At 38.3% G+C, this 13,412-nt stretch overlaps 1 protein-coding gene across 11 annotated transcripts in view; it reads right to left on the reverse strand.

The window, feature by feature from the left end:
* The window catches only part of GULP1 (GULP PTB domain containing engulfment adaptor 1), a 287,882-nt gene that overhangs the window by 119,320 nt on the left and 155,150 nt on the right, over positions 1–13,412 (reverse strand). For 2 of the 11 annotated variants that reach the window (XM_057503784.1, XM_057503782.1), the window contains one exon: positions 7,023–7,110. The exons of the other annotated variants lie outside the window; for them this stretch is intronic. The gene's annotated coding sequence lies outside the window, so the exon portion shown is untranslated. The remainder of the gene's footprint in view (positions 1–7,022; positions 7,111–13,412) is intronic. 11 annotated transcript variants of the gene reach the window in all.

The raw sequence follows: 13,412 nt of genomic DNA on the forward strand, positions 1-13,412 counted from the left end.
ATATCATTTTGACTGTGAGCAAGGAAAGAATTTCTTGAAAAAAATGTGAAATAAGTTTAAAAATAAGTTTGATTACATTACAATTAAAGACATTGTTTCAGAAAATGTCACCACAGAAGAGGTTAATACACAAATGACAAATCTGAGAAAAGGCACTTTCTCTCTCTAAATGCAAAAAAAGGTAATATCTAAAATATACAAAGACTTTCCTAAAAGTTGGTAAGAAAAAGTCAGTAACCCCAAAGGAATATAGACAGACAATAAAAGAACAGCCAGTTTACAAAACAGGCAACCCAAAAAGCTCATAAGCATATAAACAGGTGTGTAAACTTATTAGTAATTGGCAAAATGCAAATTTAAACTATATTATTTTATTCTACTTTGACTGACAAAGTTAGAAAATTGTATATAGTGCCAAGTATTTGTGCTAATGTGAGGTTGTGACAATAGTTCTTACATTTACATGCTCACTAGAATAACCTGGTAGAGATTAAAATCTCAAAAATTCAGTTGGTCCATTTAAATTAGAATTTAGGGCCCTGGCTTTAACATTTTTAAAGAACCCTTCTGGTAATTCTAATATTCAAGCAGTGTTGAGGAAAACTGGGACATAGTGATTTTCATGTACTATTGGTGACAATTTATAAATAGCATGGCTCATTCGAAGAATCCATTGTGCTTAAACAAACTGAATGTTCACAGGCCCTATAACTCAGAAACTTCATTCTTGAGTATTCATCCCAAAGGATTTCTCACAGATCCATAAAAGACTTCTGTGAGAAATCTCACTGATTGCGGTAGTAAGGAGACAGAGGCAATCTGGTTGTCTATTACCAGCAGAAGAGATAGGCAAAAGGTGGTAGGTGTACATCATGGAGTACTATGTAAAATGACCAATTGAAAACAATGATTAAGTATGCACATAACAACAGGAATGGAACTTAGAGACAAGGCTGACTGCACCAAATAAGGTAAAACAGATAACCTGAAAATTAAACAGTTTATATACAAAACAATATCAATTTTAGAAGAACAAACACAAACAAAAAATATGTACGTTAAACAATTGACTGTGGTGAAGAGCAGGAAAGGGATAAGCAATGACATACAAGTACATAAAACAGAGCAAGGGCAGTATGCTTTGAACAGCCCTAAGAAATATGATTATTTTAATACTTCGCATGCACCTTTGATATAATAAACATTGGTACAAGGCTGGCACTCCTGCTATTCTCTCTTTAGTGACCCAGGGTACTTGGTCTTGTGGTGCATTTGTGGGTGATGTCAGAGCCCTTGCCCTTGAGCACAGGAGAAAGCCAAAGCTTATTTGAGACTCAAAAACCACACTTGCCAGCCACTGGTGGTGTCTAGACTGGGTCCCCCCAGCTACTCAGTGTTCCTTTTATTCCTTCCTTCTTCTTTGATACCTCAAAGCAGTTGCTTCCATATAATCTTGCCTCCTACTTTACTGAGATGATTCATGTCAGCCCTCTCTTTTCTAGCTCCACTAGTTACTTAGGCAATGATAATTCCCACTTTAAGACTGAAATCCAAATACTCAGTAATTAATCTCTTTGCTTTATCTCTCTTATTTCCAAAGAACAGAATAGCTTCCCTCTCCCTATACTTTTGTTCTTTGTTGTAGTTTAATCCTCGTTCTTTCCAATTCTTGAGTATTAGCATTATTATCACCCTCACTCCATCTCCTTAAGTCATTAGAGCTACGGATTTCTCTTCCAGCTTTTGGCACAAAGTTTTTATAATTTGTTACTTTTTCTGCTGTGTCATATCCTCTTGACACTTTGCAGTATTATTTGATTTATATTTCAAAGGGAGAGATGATCAATCTAATTGATGGATGGATATTAAGAGTAAGAAAGAGAACTCAAGAACAATGACTATTCCTTGTTTCTTTTTAACTGAGTGAAACCATCGTGCTGTGTATTGAGAAGGGGGCACTTGGGAAAAGCACTTTGAAAGGTGGAATTCAAGATTAATATTTAGGTATGCTAGTTCTGAGATATCTGTTAGACTTCTAAGAAGAGACTGAGTGAATTGTTGGATAGAGTCTAGGATTGGCAGGTAGGGTAGGAATAGAGATATAATTTGTGAAGTAACCAGTTTATAGATGAAGAGGTCAGCTAGGAAGTAGTTGTAAATAGAGAAGTGATAATTAAGCCCAAGGGCATGCAAACTCTTATAAATTAGGTAGAATATAATAATCAAGCTCAGAGGTGGCATGGAACAGCCACTGAAGTCAAATGAAAACCAAGAAAGTATGCAGCTCTGGCATCCAAATGAGGAATATTTTAAGAGAAGACTAAATAATATTGATATACCTACAAAGGGGGAGCCTAAGAATATAACAACAAAGCAAAAACTGAAGGAACAAAGCAGCAGCAGACTCACAGAACCCAAGAATGGACTAACAGTTACCAAAGGGAAAGGGACTGGGGAGGGTGGAAGGAAAGGGAGGAATAAAGGGATTAAGGCACATTATTATTAGCAAACATAATATGGGGGGGCACCGGGAAGGAAGTGTAGCACAGAGAAGATGAGTAGTGACTCCATAGCATCTTGCTATGCTGATGGACAGTGACTGCAATGGGGTGGGGTGGGGACTTGATAATGTTGGGAATCTAGTAACCACAATGTTGCTCATGTGAAACCTGAGCATAAGATTGTATATCAATGATACCTTAATAAAAAAAGAGGGGGGAAGCCTAAGAAACTGCTATGAGTGTTACAACATGAAGATTATTGGTGACTTTTACATTGTAGTTTCAAGGGTAAAGGGGCTAAGACAGCTTATTGGTGCCAGGTCATAAGGAAAATAAGTGAGGAAGTAGAGATGGGAAGTAGAGAAACTCAAGGAATTCTTCTGTAAATGAAAGCAAGAAACAAAGTAGGACTGGAGGGTGCACAGACTCAAGGGACAGAACTTTGTTGGGTACTAATGCATGTGTATTTATGTTGATGGGAAAATTACTTTAACAGGAGAAAATTGATGATGCGGAAAAGAGAGAGGATACATGCAGGAACAAATTCCTTGAACAGGCATGAAGGGATGGTCAAATCCGCAAGCCAAGTAACTGTCCTCAGATAAAAGGAGAGGCAGATCACTCACTGTAGCAGAAAGGAAGGCTGTCATTGGAACACTTCAAAATACTTAATATTCAGTAGATTTAATAATGAGAAAATATGGAATTTCTCTTCTAGTTGCATGTATTTCATGAGTTAAATAAGAAGGGGATCATTAGCTCTGAGTGAGAAGGGTGAAGGGATGTAAGGCTTAAAGAAAAGGAGGGAAAGGGAAGGAGAAGGTAGCGGAGAAGAGGTGGCAGAAAATAGTTATCTCAAGTGGAAGTGCAATTTGAAGACACAAGCAGTTGAATTTTGGGGGCATTTTAATGACCTGATGAGGACTGTAGCCTAAGCATAAAGACTAACCACCACAGCTAAATGAGTATGTGTGTGTTGTTCCAGCCACATTACATACTTGAATGTAGAAGAGTAAGGACATGATCACCTGTAGGAGCTGGAATTTTTCCAGGCAAGTAAGAAAGAGAAAAAGGGGGCAAAAGTGTCTTGGCAAATTATATTCCAATATTAAACCAAGGCTTTCTTTGAAATTGGTCCAGCCTTAGAAACTGTATCAAGCAATTGTTCCCTTTTCTTACCATGCTGTATTATAATTAGCATGAATATTCAGTTAATTGTTCTCAATTTAATAACCAAAGGGGAAGATATACACATACGTACACTGTCACGTTATGTCTGTCATACTAACATATTTACACCTAAGCTTTCCTGAAGGTCTCCTAACAGGGCAGCACAGGTAAGGGGCAGAAGGGAAAGAGGCACGTCAGTATCCCATGTTTAATGTGGATTTCAATACAATTGTGGATCAGTGACCAAAATTACTGATTATCTTTATACATAGTACTATAAGTTTTATGTTTTAGACTTTCCCTTTCTTTTCACCAGTAAATCCTCTTGTCCAGTTGTAATCAGACCTTTCTAATCCTGATTTACCAGAAGGACTGAGCAGGTCTGGGCTGGGGAGACTGGGGTCCAGCGGCATCTGCAGCTTCAGAGGAAAGAGAGAAAGCTGGAGGGCAGTCAGGCATTGGCATCCAGAAAGTAGCAAACCTCACATTTCTAATCCATAAGATCTTTTACTGCTGGAAACCTTGAAACTCTGTCCTATATCTCTTCATATTTCTAGCCTCCATTCCACTAGTGGAATGATTACCTTTTTCCCCTTGAACTAGACACCACAGGGAGTGACATTAAGTTAACTAAGGGTTGTCTTTTCCTTTGAGCAAGTTATTGAGAAAAAAGGACAATAATACAAACCACATATGGCACTTATTCTTTGTCTTGGAATATGTCAATAATTATTAATTAGCCTTTACTTACTCAAAGCAAAAGGAACACTCAGAGCACCCAGTACTCTGGGATTTGTGATGAATATTTATATCTTCATTCAGCTCTGGTTTTGTTTTTAAAGTCTTTAACAGATAGGGACATTGAGTCACTATCTACCAATTTATGTAGAATTCCTCTAATAGTATAGGTCTAATGATATAACAATATTTTTGTAAACATTTCCTAGAAGGGTTAAAGATAAAAAATATGTATTTTTTGAAAAAAAAAAGCAAGCACATTTTTGGATAGATATACCCATTTCTGACTTTACTATTTTACAGGCAATCCTCCACAAAGGTATATTTGATATTTCCATTGTGTTACTTTACCACTTAATTCTTCAATCTCCAATGTCCTTAAATATTTATTTACTGCTTTTGAGGTGTGCCACAACATTATAATAATAAAATATTAACATTCCATTTATAGAACAAAAATAATACAACAAAAACCAGTGTGGATTACTTTGGGCTGGCGATTCTCATGTGGGGAGCAGGTCTCATGGGCAGTGTGGAGGAAAACATGTCAGCACTGGGGTGGGGCAAGGGACATAGCATTTGTTGTTTACAAAAACATGACATGCAAAAGGTATATTTATTATGTTCATAATAGAAAATACAATAAAAAAGTTCTATACATTTTTGGTTGGTGAGAATTGCAGAACATAACCTAAGAAAATACTTCTAAGTAAGGTTGAAAAGCTCATAAATAGGGGAAAATGCACAGTCTCCTTATAAGCCTTGGCATCTTAATATCCAATAAGGAGACTTGAACCATGTGATGTGAGTCCATCTTCTTCTTTTGCATTTTTAAATCATAAAAATGCTGTCAGGTCATCCTGGTAGGCTAGTTCTGCTTTCAGGCTGGTGACCTGAAGGGGAAAACCTCCTTGTTCTGTGATTTCTCTGCACAAACACACTTGTTTCTAGACCTGGTGCTTGCTTTCCTTTCATTATTCTTAACATAAAGAAAGGAGACAAAATAGCATAAGCTTCAGATTTAATGACAGACAGATAAGAGACAACTCTGGGAATAATAAAACTGGCTGGTCTCCAACCTTCTTTTATTTAGAAAGCTAAGTGTGCATATTAGAAAATATTAAATACTGTATTACATTTATTTATTTTTAATGATCCAAGACTATAAAAATACTCAAATAATGATAAAACAATTCATCCCTATTCTAAACATATATATATTTAAAATTTTGCTTCATCCATTGGAGAAATACTATACTTTGTACATATTATCATAAAATCATAAATTGAGGTACATCTATCTTTGCTTTTAGATTAAAACTTTAATTTACTGTATGTTATGACAGATGTATTTCTACATGAACAGAAACCAAGTGCTTCAATATATTTGAATTGCACTAATGCAATTAAAAATGTATTCCTCTTCTCTGAGTTCACCCAAGCAAGGATATCAAAGAGAAAACTGAGTAAACAGACAAGATGCAAATTGCCCAGTGACCCTCTTTAAAAAGTGCAGAGTAAAGAACACTTTACAAATATTGTGTTTTCCATTTTAGTATTAATATTAACAATAATGACAAGAAGCCTAAGTTAAAATAAGCCTATTTTTTTAAATTATAGGAATATTGGCAAAGTGTAAACACATTTAAGTGCTAGAAACTATCCACTTAACTCATCCAACAGAATCATGAGCAGATCATCATTTTTAATGATAAGAATGCAGTATATTCACCATTACAAAGAAGTCCTGTCTTGGTGGAGGTGAAATCAAAACTTTGATTTAAAGAGAAACAAATATGGAGTTTTCTCATGTTTCCCAAAGTTTTATTTTTTTTCGTTCTTTCTTTCTATTAACATGCCGTTCTCATAATGCAAACCATATGTAACAATATGCAACCTGGCTCATTCCTTTACATTATACAAATGTGCTCACTCAGCAACCCAACAGAAAGGACAGAATTGTGAATGTTTTTGATAATGTCTTGGCCAACGTTGAACAGGTAAAGTAAAAACAGCAATGTGTTTTTCCTTCATAATAAATCATGTTTTTTAGGTCATAAATTGTTAGGAAAACAAAAACTGGAGAATACTAGCTCTTTAAAAAAATTCAAATTGAGAAACTATCAATTACAATATTACAATATTAATAGTTCAGTGCTCTTTGTTTTAAACTAGGGCAAGTCACTATATTTTGTAGTTTAAATGAGTGCATATACTTACTGAGTAATTTCCTACAAGGTAAAAGTAAAACCTCTTACTTGATTGGGAGAAAAAACAAGAACTGAGAGGAGTAAATTTTGCTGAAGCTTAATGATTTCCAGCCATGAAAGAGAGTGCTTCTGACTGAACTAGAGTAAAATCAGAGCTCCTGAAACATGGAGGAATCCTACCCTTGCTTCTGCTGGGTCCCCTCCTGTAACTCCAGAGGAAAATCCCGGGGCAAAATAACTCTAAAACCAAAATCAGCCAAAAGGGGGAATAAAGTTAAGAAACCATTTTATTTCTTACAAGCAGTCATCCCCATCTCTCTCTTGACTCGGCTGCAGCAGAAGGGAGAGCTCCACCCACCCTCTCTGGTCCAGATAAACTCCTGCTTGGCCATGTAATAATTACCTGTTGATATGGAGATGGACTAATTCTCTCCACCCCTCCATAAATCTTGCCTTATGATCTACATGTTCTCTGTCTTCTGCAATGGCCCCTGTGCGAGAAAACTGGAGCATTGTAACCAGGCTAATATAGCAACAGCAATAAAATCATGATTATCCTCAAGCCAGAGGATTCAGCTAGGTTAAAAGTCCTAGGCAGATTAAGTGCATAGCTCACCCACTCCACAGGCAGGCAGTAACTGAACAGGTAGGGAGTTCAGAGCAATCACAATGTGGCAGCTGCAGCCAGGGGGCACATCCAGGCCACAAAAACTTCTGGCCTTTTTGGTTACACTACTGTTATCTTTTGGGGCCACTCTGATGTTACTCCAGGAACACACAGGAGGCCAGCTTCCAGGCCTTGTCCCCAAAGTGACAGAAGGGACAGCCATCGTTTGTGCAGGTGTCAAAATGTCCAAGGCTATGTAGTCTCCAGGTTGCTGTGGGATTCAGTAACACAGAGCACTTCTGACAGGGCTCTGCTGACCTCTTCAAAGGTCAAAAGCAGGCTCCATTGACAGGCTACAGCCTACATTGTCTTCTGCCCGAGGCAGGCTGTGCTGCTAGCCAATGCACCTGGGCCAATGTGAAAGGCAAACAGTCTACAAGGTGCTGCCGAGGCCCCAGCCACAGCTGTCTTCAGTCACGTGGACATCCAGCTCACAGGGCCCTGATGGGTCTGTCTCACTCAAGACTTTCACGACCTTAACTGTCCATTTTGGAACAGCGGAGGTAAATACACATGTTTGATGTCAGCCCCACCTGATGCCCTTTCATATCAAATGGCATAAGGGCTTCAGAATTTATGCCAAGTGCAAAATAAACACTCTCTAGTAGCCTACAAGACCTAAAACCTCTTGCAAAAATGCCACATTTATCTGTATGGTAATCAGTCATGAGGGTAACATCACACACAGTATTAGATGCCCTATTCCCAAGAGAGTCCCACTTAGCCCCACCCTGCAAACAGTATTTTGGGGGGTGTCCCTGGAAAACCCTCTGGGTTGCAATAAATCATGGAGCATTCAGCTCCTGTGTCCACCAGCACTAGGACACGTTGTATATTCACAGGGGATCAAGGAATTGCTAATTCTACATATGGCCACTGGTCCCCACCATGTCCCCCAAGGTGGGGACCTTGACCCTCCCCTCAGTCAAACCACAACACACAATTGTATTCCTGTGGGGGAGAGGGCCCAGGCAGAGCCTGAGTGCTGTCTCCCAAAAAGTCTTGCAGGAACAAGGCCGGACATGAGGCTTTGCCTCTGGCTTCCATGTCCTGGACCTCAGCAGCTGTAATTGCTGCTTTGGCTTTAATTGGTGCCACAGTTCTAGTAAGATACTACTGGGCTGCCCATCAAGTTTTTCTTTCACTACCCCAGCTTTTATCAAATCGACCCACATCTAGGTCCTGGGACCTTCACAGGACATTTTGCACCTCTCCCTTCAGTCGCAGCCCATACTTCCTTGCAGGCTCTTATTGTTTCAACCTCCCCAGATCTGCTAAAGTACATGTAGCCTCATTTATGGGTTGCCCTAAGTGGGGGGACAAGAATAGTCACTGGGGACCCAAAGAGAGATGGGGGAGCTGTATGGAGCATCAGATTTCATTCCTATGGTGAACAGCTCCTCATCAGGGACTTGGGGGTCCATATTATAGATGATATTTTTCATGCCTAATTCCCGCCAACACCTGTTGGATCTCTGCATATGCTTTCCAGCTTGTGGGTAAGTATGGTAAATCACCCTGATTAGGCCAAACTGCCTCAATGGCTGCTGTCAGCCAATCCGAAAGCACCTGAATCCCTGAGGTGTGACGTGCACTTTGCAATTGCTGCTGGAGAGAAGGGAAGCCAGTCTACTCATTTCAGAACCTAGAATAACAATGTTTTCCACCCCATATTCCAGGGACACAAAAGCCATGCAGGCAGAGATTCTGATGGTTTCTGCCGATACTGGATGCTCATGTCCACCAGCTCATTCTGGGTACAGGGGCAGAGCACAGGGTGCTCCACAACCTGGGGAGGGGGTGGCTCCTCCCCTTCAGGAGCCTGCAATTGTGTATTTTTACTTTAATTACACCTGGGTAGGCCTTTAACACAGGAGAGGCTGGTGCCTCAGGTGGTGCCCTCGGCAACAGATCAGCCATTGGGCCCACCCTGTCATCCTCTCCCTGACACCTCCTCTACTGTCTCCAGAGCTGAAGGCACCACTCTTCCTCCTCATCCTACATGACCTTCTGCAAAGCAGACTCTCCTTCTGCCTCCCTCCTTGCTTCTGCTAAGGAATTTTCCAGGAAATAACTGTCTCTCTTACTTAAGGGCATTCCTTGAGTCATCACTCAGCTCCTCCAAGCAATGCTGAAGTGTGTCTTTCCTGCCAAAGTCTCTATCTTTCCTCAATAACCCTCTTTTGCTCCTCAATGACACTTTCCACTACCTGTACAAAAAAAAATCCTAAAATGCCAGCTGCCACACAGCCACTCAGGGCCTCTAAGTAGTCTTCTATCTGACAGAGGGCTAATTCTGCAGTTTCCTGGTTTAGTTTTTCTAGATGTAGTTTTCATTTTAAGGGGTGTCTCCACTCTTCCCCAAATTTGGGGAAGGCCCCATCCCACTAGGAGGTACTTTACCCTAGACCAATTCCCCACTAGGGGCTCCCTAATAGGAAGCCCCACGTAGAGGGGGTTCCCAATTGAAGCTGCAACCTCTGCCGCTGCAGCCATTGGGGCCTCCCCAGCATCCTTAGAGGCAGCCCACCCAAGGCTTACACCCATTTAGACAGATTTCAGGTTCAGAGGTCGTGCAGAATACTGCCAGATGTAACTCCAGGGGAAAATTCCAGGACAAAAATACCTCTAAAACCAAAATCAGTCAAAGGGAGTAATAAAGTTAAGAAACCCTTTATTTCTTACAAGCAGTCATCCCCATGTCTCTCTTGACCTGGCTGCAGCAGTAGAGAGAGCTCCACTCACCCTCTCTGGTCCAGATAAACTCCTGCTTGCCCATGTAATTACCTATTGATACGGAGATGGACTAATTCTCTCCATCCCTTGGAAACACCTATTGATATGTAGATGTACTAAAGCCAGGTGAGAGATTCTGGAAATATTGCAGTTTTACTCATTTCTCGTTTGGACTATGGAAGAGAAATTCCTTCTGAAAATTTACTAATACCAAATGTTTATTTTACAGAAAATACCTTTGGCTTAGATAAGAAATCTCATATCCTAATATCTTCTGTTTCTTTTATATTAAGTAAAACATTTTAAATTGAAGAGAGTTAAAGAATATGGTTGTAGTTTATCTTAGTGTGCAGAATATGCTAATTTAGCTCTTGAGAAGATATAAAATTGCATATACATGAACATATATAATATGTATATACATTTATATAGTGATTATAAAAACACTACTTTTTTAATAGTAAAGGTGTACAGCCACCGAGCTTCCTCCACCTAATTATTTCAGGTCACTATTATTCCTCTAGTTCAAAATATTGGCTAGAAATGGTTCAAATATAAAATTGTGTGTATACAATTTAGCTGAATTAGACATACTTAATGCCTCAATGTTTTCATCATAAACCAACGAGCAATTAAATATTTTAAATATGAAGATAAAAAACACTAATTAGGCAACAAATAAAGTTGAATCTGAGAGAAAGTCCCTACTTTCTCTATTGAAACCAGAAATAAAGTTCAAGATCACTAAAATATCTTTCTTAATGGTATTGATAATAATAATGTAACATATTGTTGGCACTTCCTTTCAATCATGTATGTTTTAATATTATTTTGTGAAATTGTCAATTTTTATCAATATATAAGCCATAAATATTACATTGATTATATTAAGAGAAAATTAGATGAAATCTAAATGTATACTCTTAGAAAAGGAAAGGAAAAGGAAGGGAATCAGAGGCAAGAACAACTTACTAAATATGTGAATTAATTTTTAAAAAATGAATAAACTCTATAGAGGCCATTTGAACTACTGCTATCTTCTACTTCCTTTAAAGTTCAAGCAAAACCAATTTCTCACTGAATATGCCAATGATGTGATAATAATTCATTGTGGTCACAGTCTTCTACAGCCCTTCAAATGTATTATTTCCAAGCATGATTCCAAGACTTCAAATCCTAGAGTAGCAATGGGAATTACTTTCCAATCCTTCTCATTAGCAGAAATGTATTTTCATTTGGAAACTCTATAGCAGAAATATCCATTTCAATTTTTTAGCTTTATCATTGTTCTGCACACCCTATGCTGCACATATCAACCCATAGAAGCAATGATATCTCACAATGCTCATGCCATCTGTATTCTGATAGTATTGCTATACCTAACATCCAATTAGTATTCATTCTGAACAATTTCTTTAGTGAGAAAAATAAATAGATGTTGGGGAGGCAGGCCAAAGCATAACTCAGCCTCATGCTTTGATGTTTCAAATTATGTATTTAATCTAGGTGTCTGATTTTTGCTTTGACCAGGATGAACTCTATATTTCTATAGCAACATCAATTTCTGATACCTTATGTTTTCCCATGAAAAGATAGATTTAAATTCTTTCTCCCGAAGGACATGTTATGATTAATAGTAAGAGAACAAAACACATTAGAGGGTCACACAGTCTGTGAATATGTAATAAATAAAGTCAGCAGATTAACAGAGTAACTAGTATTCCTTAATTCAGTCTCATTTTGGGGGAACTCTGAAGACTTGATATACCATACACTTGGCATCTGTGTATGCTTGGCAATGAACCAATGCTTTAAACATACCATCTCATTTACTTCTCAAAATATTTTCAGATTGGTAGCAATTCAGTATGACCCCATATCTGGACCAATGCAGCAAAATTATTTACCTATATCCGTGTGTCAGTCAAATGGCAAAATCAAAATTTTACTGTAAGTTGATGTGACTCTGATGAGTATGTTTGAACTTCATACTACATTGGGCTATGATCTTGGATTCATCGTTATAAAGCAAATTCCTTCTAACATACCACTGGGCACAATGAAAGTGCCGTAGCAACTCTTATTCCAAAATCTGCTAAACATTTATCAAGAAATATCAATGCGTCATTCAGTAAAACCATGCTTCATTCATCCAGGTTCAAAAAAGACTTTCTTTGTATGTAAACAGAAATTTAATGTTTTAAGTCTTGCCTGATGATCAGGCAATAGAAAAAGAGGATCCTTTAGGACATAACAAACATGAACACTGAAGATACGGACCAGACGTATTACTTATGGCAGAGGAGAGACAAGTGACCTGCCCCCAGTCAGAATAGCACAATCCAAACACAAAAATTCAGTAAGCAAGGCTGTTTTCAGAACGGAAAAAATTAGAAGTGCTGTGTTGTATGCACAATTTTAGGCTGCCATCTTAGAGTAGCCAAACTTGGACTCAATTTGTTATACTTTGAATACTTTGGGGATGCAAATAAGACTGACTAAAATAGGCCTGCATAATATACATGTGTACACAGCATCTCACATGACAAGATATCTGGAGGCAAACAGTTCCCAGGTTGGTAAATACAACATGTAGCTGTCATCACAGGCTATAATGCCTTCATTTCGGCTCTCCCATCGTCAGCGTGCTGGCTTCTGTCTTTGGGTTGCTCCTTCACAGTCACAAAATGGCTGCTCCTGCTTACCTAAATACATACACATGTAGCCAGGAGAGTATTTCATTTTCTCACAGGAAAAAAAAAACAGAAAACATCGATCCCAAGGAGAATTGGTCTAACAAATAGACTACTTCTGAAACCAGGGATGCGAAAGTGAATATCAGGCATTTTAGCATCTTTGGGAGGGCTCATTGATAAAGAAAGGTTGGAGGAAGGCTAAAGGAAATGCAGATTTACTACATGTAAATCTGTAACCAGAAAAAGTTTAAAGATCTTATAGGACCATTTCTTGCAATATAGGCTGGGGTTAAATCTATTTTTTTTTTTTTGTAGATAATTATTTTTTATTGAAGGGTAGTTGACACACAGTATTACATTACATTAGCTTCAGGTGTACAACACAGTGATTCAACATTTATAAACATGATAATTCTAGGTACTAGCTACCGCCATACCAAGTTGTTACAATATTTTGACTACATTCCTTATGCTCTACATTACATCCCGGTTACTTATTTATTTTACAATTGGAAGTGTGTACTTTTTTTTTTTTTTGTTGTTGTTGTTGTTGTGAGGGCATCTCTCATATTTATTGATCAAATGGTTGTTAACGACAATAAAATTCTGTATAGGGGAGTCAATGCTCAATGCACAATCATTAATCCACCCCAAGCCTAATTTTCGTCAGTCTCCAATCTTCTGAGGCATAACA

This window comes from Manis pentadactyla, chromosome 6, assembly GCF_030020395.1.
Source record: "Manis pentadactyla isolate mManPen7 chromosome 6, mManPen7.hap1, whole genome shotgun sequence".
Classification (NCBI taxonomy): Eukaryota; Metazoa; Chordata; class Mammalia; order Pholidota; family Manidae; genus Manis; species Manis pentadactyla.